The sequence below is a fragment of the Delphinapterus leucas genome, chromosome 6 (assembly GCF_059928025.1).
Source record: "Delphinapterus leucas isolate spDelLeu-1000000601 "Yukka" chromosome 6, BTC_Dleu_Yukka2, whole genome shotgun sequence".
Classification (NCBI taxonomy): domain Eukaryota; kingdom Metazoa; phylum Chordata; class Mammalia; order Artiodactyla; family Monodontidae; genus Delphinapterus; species Delphinapterus leucas.
Window position 1 is genome coordinate 59313714 of NC_143134.1, and position 12024 is coordinate 59325737.

Consider the following 12024-nt stretch of genomic DNA (forward strand, 5'->3'; position numbering starts at 1 on the left):
TTGAAAATGACTTTCACTGCCAGGCATCATGCATCCCTAGGTTTCTGCACTTTTCCTCCTCCCTTTTTACTCCCCTTCTTGCAGTCGGTGTGTTTTAGTAATCATGTCTTACTAAAAAAGGATTAAATTGACCAAACTTATGGTCATGATGCTAAAATAAATATTTATATTATATTAGGAGGCATGTAATTTCAGCTTGTTGAATCGGTAGGCTGCTACCTCCAATTTAGTTCCCCTCTCTAATTTGAGTGATAATGTGTTTTATTTTGAAGTCTTAACTGTAGACATATGTTCATATATAATTCTTATCATCCATTCTTATAATGTAACACTAAAATAGGAATATGTGGATAATTGTTAAAATACAAATTATAGCATAGAGACAGGTACCTGTGTGCTGGCCTATACTTTGTAAGTCTACGTATAACACGCAGACTTCACTTAACAGGCACTGTCTAATTTGTAATGCAAGGGAGGGGAAAGTAGTAGGCCTTATTTGTGGTGTTTACATATGTGTAAAAGCAGATCAGGCACAAACATATTCTCAGATGTGTGTGGTATATATTGGTATACATTAAAAATCTGTGCACAAATTTCAAGTTTATTTTCACCACAGTACATTAAGTGACTTGGAACATAGTAGGTGATCATTTTGAAATTATTTTTCTCACGTTTCTGTCGTCTGCTCCCTGGGACTGTGTGTGTGTGTGTGTGTGTGTGTGTGTGTGTGTGTGTAATTTGTAAAGCCTTTTGCTAAGGTGAGTCGAGTAACCACAGTCGAAAAATCAATCCCTAAAGGTGCAGCTATCTTATCTCTATAATTGTAGGTATTTTTTTATAATTGCATTTATGAGCGTATCTGAACACTCACTGATAAATTCTGTTGTTCATGCGTGGCTTTATGGAAATCTGATTAATGGAGTGACAGGACAGATTTGGGCTCCCACAGCAGCACATCCTCCCACTCTGTGTCAGGGTTAAGAGCCGCGGCAAATCCTCCCTAACTAATTAGATGCTGAGTAAGGCATCTCGGAGAAGTTGGGGCAAAAGTGAATGGGTCACAGCCAAAGCAGGATTGCAAGGACTCCAGTGATAGTGAAAGCATTCGAGTTTGCTAGGTCATCGTGACACGGGGAGCTGATTCCAAAGGAGCAGGCCGTTACAGATAGTGAGCTGGCGTCATCCACTGCAGCGAAAAACAGAAATTCTAGTGCTTCTCTCTCCCCACTTTATATGCCTGACACACACTTAAAAGTTAGATTGGGCACCTGCCTTCATCAGTCTGCAAAGCTTTCCACAGGACTTTCCCTATAAACATGAATAGCTAATGACTCTGTACAGCCTAAGAGGTATTTTCTGAACTTGGGATGCTTGATTAGAATATGCATACACACACACACACACACACACACACACACACACACATATGTATGTATCTAAAGGAATGAGACAAGAAACTGGAATTTACTTCTAGCTTGTGTCCACAATTTGAATCATTGTGTTGGAAATGAACTAGGAGTTAACTCCTTTTTTCCCACGGAATATTGTCAGGGAACTTTGTGGTAGCAGGGAGAAGAGAGTGAATCGTGGGGTGACTTTTTCAGTGAGAGAATTTTTTTCTGGGATTCCCTGCTTGTTACTATCCAAAGAACATGGAATATAATGGTTACAAGATTTCCTTTCATGTGAGGTTTGGAGCCCGGGTTGTTCTGTGCGTGGAATGAGTTCTTCACCATGTGAAAATCCTCTTGTCCCTCTCGTGGTATGTTTTTGCCGCTACACAACTACCTTTTCCAGGCCTTGGTCAGAGAGAAGATTGTTTGGGGATCATAGGAAATGATTGATCTCACCCCTGTCTGCCGAAGCTGATGCCATTTTTATTTCCCAAAAAGCAGCTGGCTTCCACATTTTGCTTGGTGATCCTCGTCTACTTAAGGACCAGGGAGAGAAGGAGGAAGGGAGTCAAAAACCCTTTCAAGGAACTTCGACATCTATTTTTAAGCTTTAGAGAAATAAGGGAAAAGAGGCATAAGTCAGGCATAGCAGCCTTTCTATCCTGACATACAAGCAAGACATTGTGTAGAAGAAGGAGATTTTTCCTGTAAGATACAACTGTAAACAGGCGAAAAAAATAAGATGAAAAACTTTCTGAACAACTCAAGCTCCAGGAAGTTTTAATATGTACAGATGACGTCCGGAAAATGATGCCCAGGGCGGTGACATCCGATGTACCCCCATCTCCTCACTGAGCATGACCTGTACTGCCTTCTCCCTCCCCAGTTTTCAAAGAAATTTAGAGACTAGGAAAAATAAAAGTATTGATTCTTTTTTAATTTGTACATTCCCTGTAGGAAGCCTAGCAAATTTCATAGTGTACATTCAAACCCTAAGGTGAAAAATTTATGACTAGAGTTCATTTGGGTGAGGGCGGTGTGCGGTGTTGTTCTGTTCAAACGCTCTGGGAAGCATTTCATGCCACAGAGTCAGAGATCAGGAGAAGAGAGGAAGAGCTGTATCATTTCTTCATCCACAGAGCCTTTCTTAATGGAAATGCTTGTGGAGAAACAATGCATTATTAAAACTGGCTAACGTAGAAATCAAATTCTCAGCTTATTAATCATCATTCCAATTAAAAAAATGAATTGATCCTTTAACAACAAAATAATATCCTTTTGTTTTTCTTTAATTAAGCTCATCAGTTTTTCATTTCTGTTAAGAAAATGAAAATAATCTTGAACAGTAGGAAGTTACTCATTGTAGCACGGATTCTCTTGAGCATATCTGACATCTTATTTACTCAGTATTTTTAGACTGCAGTGTTATTTTGCTACTGTCTTTAGGGTTTGTGTGTTGTTGAGAGGGGGATGCTTTAAGTCTGTTGTGTTGGCGGCCATTTACTTAATGACCTAAATACCTAAATACATGGTTAGGCTGTTCTTTCTTCCTATTTCCGTTCCCAAAGACCTAATTTCTTACTTTATTTTCCTTTCCCCTCTTTTTTCTTTTTCTGGATTTCTCCTTACTTTCACTGGGTCTATTTGCCCTAATATAAAGGAATTAAAAGGCAGTACCTGGCTCTGGCAGAGGGATGGGAAAGAGGCGCCACCCTCAGATGTGGTCCTCATTGTGGAGGTGCTGACAGGAGGACTGTCCCGAGTTCTGTTCTGTAAGGGTTCTCTAAGTCTGGGCTTGATAAAAATGTGTTACCAAGGGCCCAGGCTTATCATTCAAAGGCGCTGAAAGGCAGTTCAGTTGGATCCTTCACCGTGTAAGAAGGTACTTAGCTGAATAGAGATTTTGCTTTTCTCTTTTTCTTTTTTTTTTTTAAGTAATTCTTGGCTTTATCATTTTGTGCGGTTAGACTTACATCTGCGCAAGAGAGCGTTTTGTTAGAAGGAAAACGTGTAAAGTTTTCCATCAATAGGTTGAAGGTATGACTCTTTGAGACAAACTGAAGTTAATAAGAGTTAACTGGAACATTTAAAAAAGAAGTCGTGGCAGGGCTGATATTAATGGGTGACATTAAAAATTGAAATTGAAAGCATGCAGTATACATAACACAATGAGGAGGATTCACTACTGTTTTGTATTTAATAAATTTTAACTCATTGTCCTACACAGCTGAGAGACTGTTAAAATGGACAAGATTAGAAAATATTATTCTACATGGGAAAGACACAGCTTCCAGTCCTGGACCTCCTGTGCTTTTGTGTGACTGTCATGAATTTTTCAACTTTATTAAGGTGTCTTTTAGTGGCTATTTGTTTTCTAGACAGTTCTTCAGGACTCATACTTGATGATCAGAGAGTACCTGAACGGGGAGTTTAAAAAGAAAAATTTCACGATAATGAATATATTACATGCCAAAAATAATTACTTTCAGCTGGCTTAATGTAATAACAACTAATATTAAAATGAGAACGTTCATCACTAGGGTTTAAAAAAATTTTTTTTCTTCCATTAAAATTTAAGCAAGAAAGATTTCATTGACTTAAATCATTAGGATGGCTATTTGGGACACCTAATCAGGCATAGGTAAAGAAAGCTGCCCACTCCTGTGCCCTCTGCCAGTGCTGGAGGGCAGTGGACATGACTGGGAGGCCACTTGCAAGAAATGGGACGGGGGCTTCCCTGGTGGCGCAGTGATTGAGAGTCCGCCTGCCGATGCAGGGGACACGGGTTCATGCCCTGGTCCAGGAAGATCCCACATGCTTGCGTACCGCAAAAAAAAAAAAAAAAAAAAGGAAAGAAAGAAATGGGACGGTAATTATACACTGAGCATATTCATGAAGTTGCCTTCTTGTTGACCTCATGTCAGAACATAAGAGTCAGGTAGGTTATTTGTGGCTCTATCTAATATTGCTTTTCTTTTATTCTTTTTTTTTAGGTATAAATATTAGAGTACCAGAAAGAACCAAAACCAAAGCCCTGTTGTAAACTTTGTGGAAAGATTACTGTCTTGCTATAGAAGAAATTTAAAACCCCACAATGTCACATGGCAGTGCATTTGTATGTGGTGCACAGACAGGCAGGAAGTGTACACCTGTCCTTTGGTTGGTTGTAGGAATTAAGTGATTCATTTCTAGGTTTGTTGAGGTTTTGGCAGTGGCTGCCTCAAATGCAATGAGTGTATGGATAGCTCACCCTAAAAAGGAATTCCTCATGTTAGGAATGTCATTTTAATGATTCCTTACTTTGTAGCCTTTTGGCTCCTTGAGGATAGCTTTTTGGGGAAGCTCAGTGTCATTCATTGGGAAATAGCTTGATTGATTCTTACTTTGTGAATTGCCATTTTCAACCAGTGAAAAACTGCAGTTATCCTCAAATGAGTTAGAACTAAACTGAGATGGAGATACCAAGATTAGACTCTGACTCGGACTTCAAACATCTCATCATTTCCCTTCCCAACCACTTCTTTTTTGTTTTCTCGGACAACTTTGGAAAGTAACCGGGGACTGAATAAATCTTAAAATATCTTACCAATCCTATTGTCTGTTAAACGGAGTTCCTTGTGAAAAAGAATTTTTCCATTTTGACTTTTTTTTTTGACGTTTATTATAAACGAAGTAGGAAGGGATCGAGAGAGAAGTCCAACATCTGGGAGAGCTTGTTTCAGTAGCCAGCATGGGAGCCCGAACACTGGCTTCATATAGGTGAGATGTGTTATGGGAATAAAGGCCTTGTGCATTTAATGAACCCTGCCTGCCTGTCAGCTTGGTTTTTCTTGCACCATTGTTGTTCACATAGGAAAAAAAGAGTGTTCACAGCCTGTGGTGAGATTAGAGTAATGAAAATGAAGTGTTAATCTGTCGATAGCTAGCACATCTCATATACTGCTTGCTTCCTGGGCCACATTCATGCTTGTATAATATATTCCAGGTTTTCTCATGACCAGAGAAGCTTGGATGCTCATTATATTAAAAAAAACCCTTTTGGTTAAAAGAGAGAAGTGCTAATTTTTACTTGTGCAAATAACTATTTTTAATAACTTCTTTGTAAACCGACTGCTGCCTGCCTTCTGATTATGCTGATGACCCACGGTTCTTTGTGAGCCGGTATGCCTGTACTTTTGGTCTCTCTCTCTCTCTCTTTTTTTAAAACAAATGTAGAATGTTGAAATGAGCCTCAGTGTAAGCCTAGTTTGAGATACCCTTTCCTAGAAATCAGTGATTCATAGAAAGAAGTGAATGGAATACCTTCATCCCCATAGAATATAGATTAAAGAATATTAAACATTCATTATCTCATGCTTTATTTTTTATCTTAACACAATAAAGTGCAAACAAAAATAAACAAATCAGGAGTCTTCTAGAACTGTTTTATGTATTTGCAGTCAGCTGCCATGTGAACCTGAGGAGAAAATTTTAAAACTTTTGTCATCATGGATGGGAATTAACTGTGTTTTTCCATAAAATTCCCCTTTCTAAAATGTTATAGTAGATAAATCAACATGAATGTGGTGAATTATATCAATACTTTTCCTAGAACTCTTGTTTTAATTTTTGTTTTTTTACCATTTTACTCATTAGTCATTTGAGAAATTTAAAAATGTTTCTAAAGGGATACTCTTAAAGAAGAAAGAGAATATGTTTAGTCTTAGGTTATACCAAGATGTTTTAAAGAAAATAACGTGAACCATTACATGCATGCTATCCCACGGGGTCATCTCTTTAAGAAGCACCTTAAGAGATGGTTTCAAAAGAAGTGTAAAAGGGGTGGGGAGAGGTAAATAAATAATTGAGTTCCAGGTGTCTGCTTCTAATTGCTCAAATTTCAAACATAAGGGATATTAAGGAAACATGCTTCCCAACAGGAGTATATCACATTGCTGTTCAGCTATCCAGCCTGAGACTATTTACGGAGCTCATACTTATGGCATTTTCTCTTTTCCTAGTCAACTGAGTGTTAAGGAATGCAGTATGATCATTATGATTTTGTGAACTGTTTACTTAAAGTTGTTCAAGTTGTTAAGAATCGAGAGATTTGGGGGATTAAAGTTTGATTGTGAAGTAAATTTGGCATGTGCTCAAGGGTTACTTTCTTAAGGTGCAACTGGAAGAAAAATGCCTCTCTGATAGGAAGGAAACACCTAATTAAAAATAATCTTTCAAGAATGCGGGCCAATGATGAAACATGATTTGCAAACACTCTCCTAAAGTTGATTTACATTTTTTTCTTTTTCATAAGTTGGAATATGGCTGCTCATAGCATATTTAGTGCATTCTGAACCATACAGTACAGCAGAGATAGCCTGTTGATATCCTTTGGTGAAGGGAAAGGATACTTTCCTCTGCTAAATAGGGTATTTCTAATTTGTTTGTCAACTCTGTTAATAGACAGAAGAACTATATTGTTGTGGTTAATTGGAAATAGTGAAATAGAAAAGACTTTCTCCTTGCACTTGCCTCCAGTTAAGAAAAAAAGCAAATAGAAGTGCATGGTGACTTTGTCATAGACATCTGCTTTTAGGTAATAATCATTTTTAAAGAAATATACCATGACTTTTGGGGTCATCTGAACCTGCAATAATGTCTATTTAGTATAAGTATAAATGTCAGATTGTGGCATACATGTGGAGCCAGTAAAGATGGTATTTGCTATGATAATATTCATGCATTCTAAATGTTGACTTTTAAAATTTACCTTGAAGATGTATTCTATTTTCATATTAGGGTCAGTTTTCACTTAAGTATATGATCGTTCAAGAAAGGAAGTGCAGAAGTGTTAACATGTGAAGGAACAAAATGGATGTAGATCTCAGTAATAGTTTGACCTGAGCACGTTTTCTGGGCTGCAGAGAAGAATGTGGTTGATTGAAAACTAGTGTAAATGTTTTGTTGAACCACTGTGTAAGACAAGATCATCAGTTTTGGATTTGCTTTACCAATTTTTTTAATTAGGAAAAGCAGTTTGCTTTGCACTTGATGTTTGATTGAACAACTATATTTTGAAGTAAAATCTACCCACTGTTTTACATTGTGTAAGCCTATGAAATAAGAAAGAGAAGACACCCTTCTCTTTTTCTTCCACAAACTCTGTAAACCCTCTTTGGAGTAGTATGGCATTTTAAAGATCAGGAGTTGCCCAAAAGGGCCATGAGGAAGTAAGGTAAACAAAGCAAGAGGTGTGAATCTGATGGGGACTGTGGTGGACCAGAAGGCTCTTGTGTCAACCACAGTGAGGTAGCAGCTCCCCAGCTCTAACTGGTTGTTGCCAGGTGGGAATGCAAGGCCCAATGTTGTGCGGTCTTCCTCTTCTCTCTCTTTTTTTTAAATGGGAAGTCAGAAATCTAGATTTTTATGTCAGAATCTCCTGATTTTTAAATCTTGGCAACCTTTTCAAATGTTTTTAAAAGTGTGTGGTCCAAACAAAACTCATCTGTAGGCTATATTCAGCCTACTGGCTGCCATATAGAAACCTCTGTTTTAGGTAATATTTTAAAGGATGAAGATAATAGTTTCATTGCATGTGAGCATTCATCTTGGGAATTCCCCACTGGGATGAGACCGAATTCTTCATTTTTTTTCACAATTTAAAAAAAGTTTAGGGCTTCCCTGGTGGCGCAGTGGTTGCGGGTCCGCCTGCCGATGCAGGGGGTGCAGGTTCGTGCCCCGGTCCGGGAGGATCCCACGTGTCGCAGAGCAGCTGGGCCCGTGAGCCATGGCCGCTGAGCCTGCGCGTCCGGAGCCTGTGCTCCGCAACGGGAGAGGCCACAGCAGTGAGAGGCTCGCGTACCGGAAAAAAAAAAAAAAAAAAAAAAAAGTTTAGTAAATATATTTCTGGTGCTGAGAGTTTTGATGTATATAGCTTTTCTTCTTATGACCCACATATAAAGAAAAATCAAACATGAACGAAACAAAAAATGGACAAAGACTTTTAATAAAGGTAGAAAAGTAAGAATTTTAGAATTCTGGGGAAGGAAGGGGAGATTTCTAAATTTGGAGAAGAATCCCATGATTTGCGTCAGTCACTGATGTATATATGAAAAGCTGAATTCAACTGTAAAAGGCTTTTCATCTCACCTTTAAGCAGTGGATTCTTGGCCCTGAATCTTTGTGGGAACGCAGTAATTTACCAGACAATTGATTATGATGTCACCGGGAAGAGATGGACCACAAGGCAGAACTTCCCTGTACTAATTCGTACAAGGCCAATATTGTATACGAGCTTCAAGAAAACATCATTTATGTTGTATAAGATGAGGTTTTCAGTGTCTTTCTAAAGTTTTCGAAGGGGCTCTTTAAGAGAAATAATCTATTCATAATTGAAATTCTCTAGGCAAATCATATATCAACATTTTCAACAGAACAGGTAATTAATTGGTTTGAATTTCAAATTGAAGGTCATCCTGTTATTGATTTTTGTGGGAACAGGAAACAAGAACATCTTGTTAAAATGATCTGCAAACGGGGCCTCTGTGTGCCTAGGTTCCATCTAGGGTCTTGTTGAACAGCATTGCTGGACAGTGTCAGACACCAATCAGAAGGGAGTCATCACTGATGTCAACATTAACAAGCTGTTGGTTTGCTTCCAAAGCAGCAGAGAAGAGCTGAGCTGGAGGAAAGACCAGAGAGTAACAGTTTGTTTTACATAGCAAGTCAGGTATTTCAAGTCAAGTGACTGGTGCAGCTTGTTACAAAGCATGTGTATGTGTGTCAGAATGACGTTGGTGTGCCATGTGCAAGAAGTTTAGCACCAACACAGCTGGGACTTACCACTTTCAGAAGCCTTTCAACTGGGGATTAGATAAAATATCTTTAATAGAGGGGAGGGAAGCACTGCAGTTAAGAGGGTGGTGAAGAATGGAGGATAAAAGAATATACCCTTTTAGATGCTCTTCATTTTTATAAAATAACATTTGTGCTTTGTATTTGAGAAATAGTTTTATTGTTCCATGTGCCAGGCTATTTTAAAGCAGTAATTTCTCTCCCCGCTGTGTTTATACTTCTCGCGAATGGTGCAATGTGAGGGTAACATGTACTCGGTGGGTGGCAAACATGATGCCTTTCTAAACTGGAATAAGTATTTTAATTTGAGCTGTGCTAAACAAGTTGGAAACTTAATGCAGCTTCTTCTTAGGGTTCAAAGTAAAATTCTTAATAAAAAAGGGAGGGGGAGAGCCTTCCATTTTAAATACCCTGGAGCCGTTAATGCAGTTATTTCCAGGTCGACTTCTTTTTGTGTAGGCATGACAGTAGCACCAACCATCTGCGTTAAACCTTAACATTCCACAGAGCCACTTTAAGTTTATTATGAGCTTCAAAGCCTGCTCATCCCTAAGAGAATATCAAGTTTAAGCATGTCACGTTGCCATAGTCACTGTTAACTTTCTTAAATCAAGAAGTGCCTTTCTTGAGTCAGAAAGGTTGACTTTCCTATAGGTGATCCGATCTTTGGGTCCAGTGCAGTCATTTCTCTGATTGTTGCCCCCTTGAATTGTCAGTCCACCCTGTTAGCAGTGGTTGGAAAGTACCCCAGATAAGGCAGGACTCCGCACAATTTGTTTAAAGCTCTGAGATGATGTCAACATTCTTTTTCAACTTTATTCTTAGAGCTCAAGTCATTGATCCCGTTTTACCAATTCCCAGTTGGAATTTCATTACAGTTTTTAGAAATGTAGGGGAGGGTGGGAAAAGATGTTGATGCTGTCCTAATACTTGGGAGTTTCTACACCACAGAAGGCTAGCGCTTTGGGAAAGAATATGGGGGCTGCCCAGCCTGATCTCATCGTGCTCAGCTTCTCTTCTGAGGGAAAGGAATTCCCCATTTCCTGAATGTGAAATGCCTACCCTTTTGGAGGTTCCTGGTCTTAGTTCCTACCTCAGTTAATAAACCACCCCTGTCTGTACCGTGTATCTCAGAGATGGAACTTGACGGACTAGTCAGCATTGCAAAGGTCACCCTAAAGCTGTTGGCAGAATACACTGCCCTTTGTTGCTCAGTGATTATAATGCTACTGTAGCAGTTAACTGGATGTATTCGACTGAGCTGCTTTTCCAGAATACCAAATTATTTACTTCTTTTAGATGCCTAATAGAATGCCCAATCACAAGCTGTCTCAAGTATATTTGAAAGACTTCTTAACTTTAAATATCAGTGCTTTGGCCACCAGAGGGATAATATATGCAGAGTGGGTGTCCATTGCATTGTTTTGCTTCAGTGAAAATACTTCTAAATTATTCTCATCTTTTAGAGTTTTCATATTACCCAAAACGATAATGTTCCAACAAAGTAGAAGATCAAAGGTGGTCCAGAAAGTTTCCTTACATTACAGCTTGTCTTCTGTCCGTGTAGCAGTATTTAAAATCATGTTATGAATTGACTCTTTTTTAAGAAAAACCCTATAAAACTTCCTTTCCTTTCATGTTATTTCCCATGAATATAAAATGTGGAAAGAGCTTTTTTTTGGCTTTAGCTTATAACTTTAAAGAGTGCAAAAGTGGGTTTCACCATATTTTTTTAATGTAAATTTATTTATTTTTGGCTGCGTTGGGTCCTCGTTGCTGTGTGTGGACTTTCTCTAGTTGCGGCTAGCGGGGGCTTCTCTTATCGCGGAGCATGGGCTCTAGGCACGCGGACTTCAGAAGTGGCTCGTGGCCTCTAGAGCGGGGGTTCAGTAGTTGTGGCACACGGGCTTAGTTGCTCCGCAGCATGTGGGATCTTCCCAGACCAGGGATTGAACCCATGTCCCCTGCATTGGCAGGCGGATTCTTAACTGCCGTGCCACTGTGCCACCAGGGAAGCCCCTAACCATATTTTTGTGTATTCAAATTTACTTCACAATTTTCTTACTGAAATATTACTTAAATTATATTCAGAATTATGAGGAATAACTAATAAATGATCAAGGTATTTATTTGAGGCAGGGGAACTGTACTTGAGAGAGTTTTGTATTTTGCATGCTTACGTAGATTTTGTGGCACCGGAAGGTATATTTTGATATACCTTCTAGTGCACAGGTAGTATCTTGGCTTTAGCTCTCATTTAAAAAAGATGAGTAAAGATCCCAAGTGCTAAGGTGTGAGTAACTAATTATTTTCACTTGATGCATGTCCTTTGGACTGACTGCTTTCCCAAATGTGTGATCTGCCACATATTCTTACTTCCTCTAGTTCTTTTTGGTCCTAATCGGATTGGTTTAGCAATTTAGGCATTTAAAATTACTTCCTCTTTGGTTTCAAAATGAGTAAGTGAAGACTCAGAGAAATCCCTTCAGTTTACCTTTTAGTATCTTTGAACAGAGCAAATTCTGACCTACCTTCCTTTCGGTTGTTTCTTTTTTGTTTGTTTATTATTTATTTATTTATGGTTGCGTTGGGTCTTCGTTGCTGCGCGTGGGCTTTCTCTAGTTGCGGCACGTGGGGGCTACTCATCGTTGTGGTGCACGGGCTTCTCATTGCAGCGGCTTCTCTTGTTGCGGAGCACAGGCTCTAGGCACGCGGGCTTCAGTAGTTGTGGCTCTCGGGCTCTAGAGCACAGGCTCAGTAGTTGTGGCGCATGGGCTTAGTTGTTCTGCGGCATGTG

The 12024-nt window shown here is 39.1% G+C and overlaps 1 protein-coding gene across 3 annotated transcripts in view; it reads left to right on the forward strand.

The window, feature by feature from the left end:
* Positions 1-12024, forward strand: part of BNC2 (basonuclin zinc finger protein 2) — a 427648-nt gene that overhangs the window by 136893 nt on the left and 278731 nt on the right. The window lies entirely within an intron of this gene.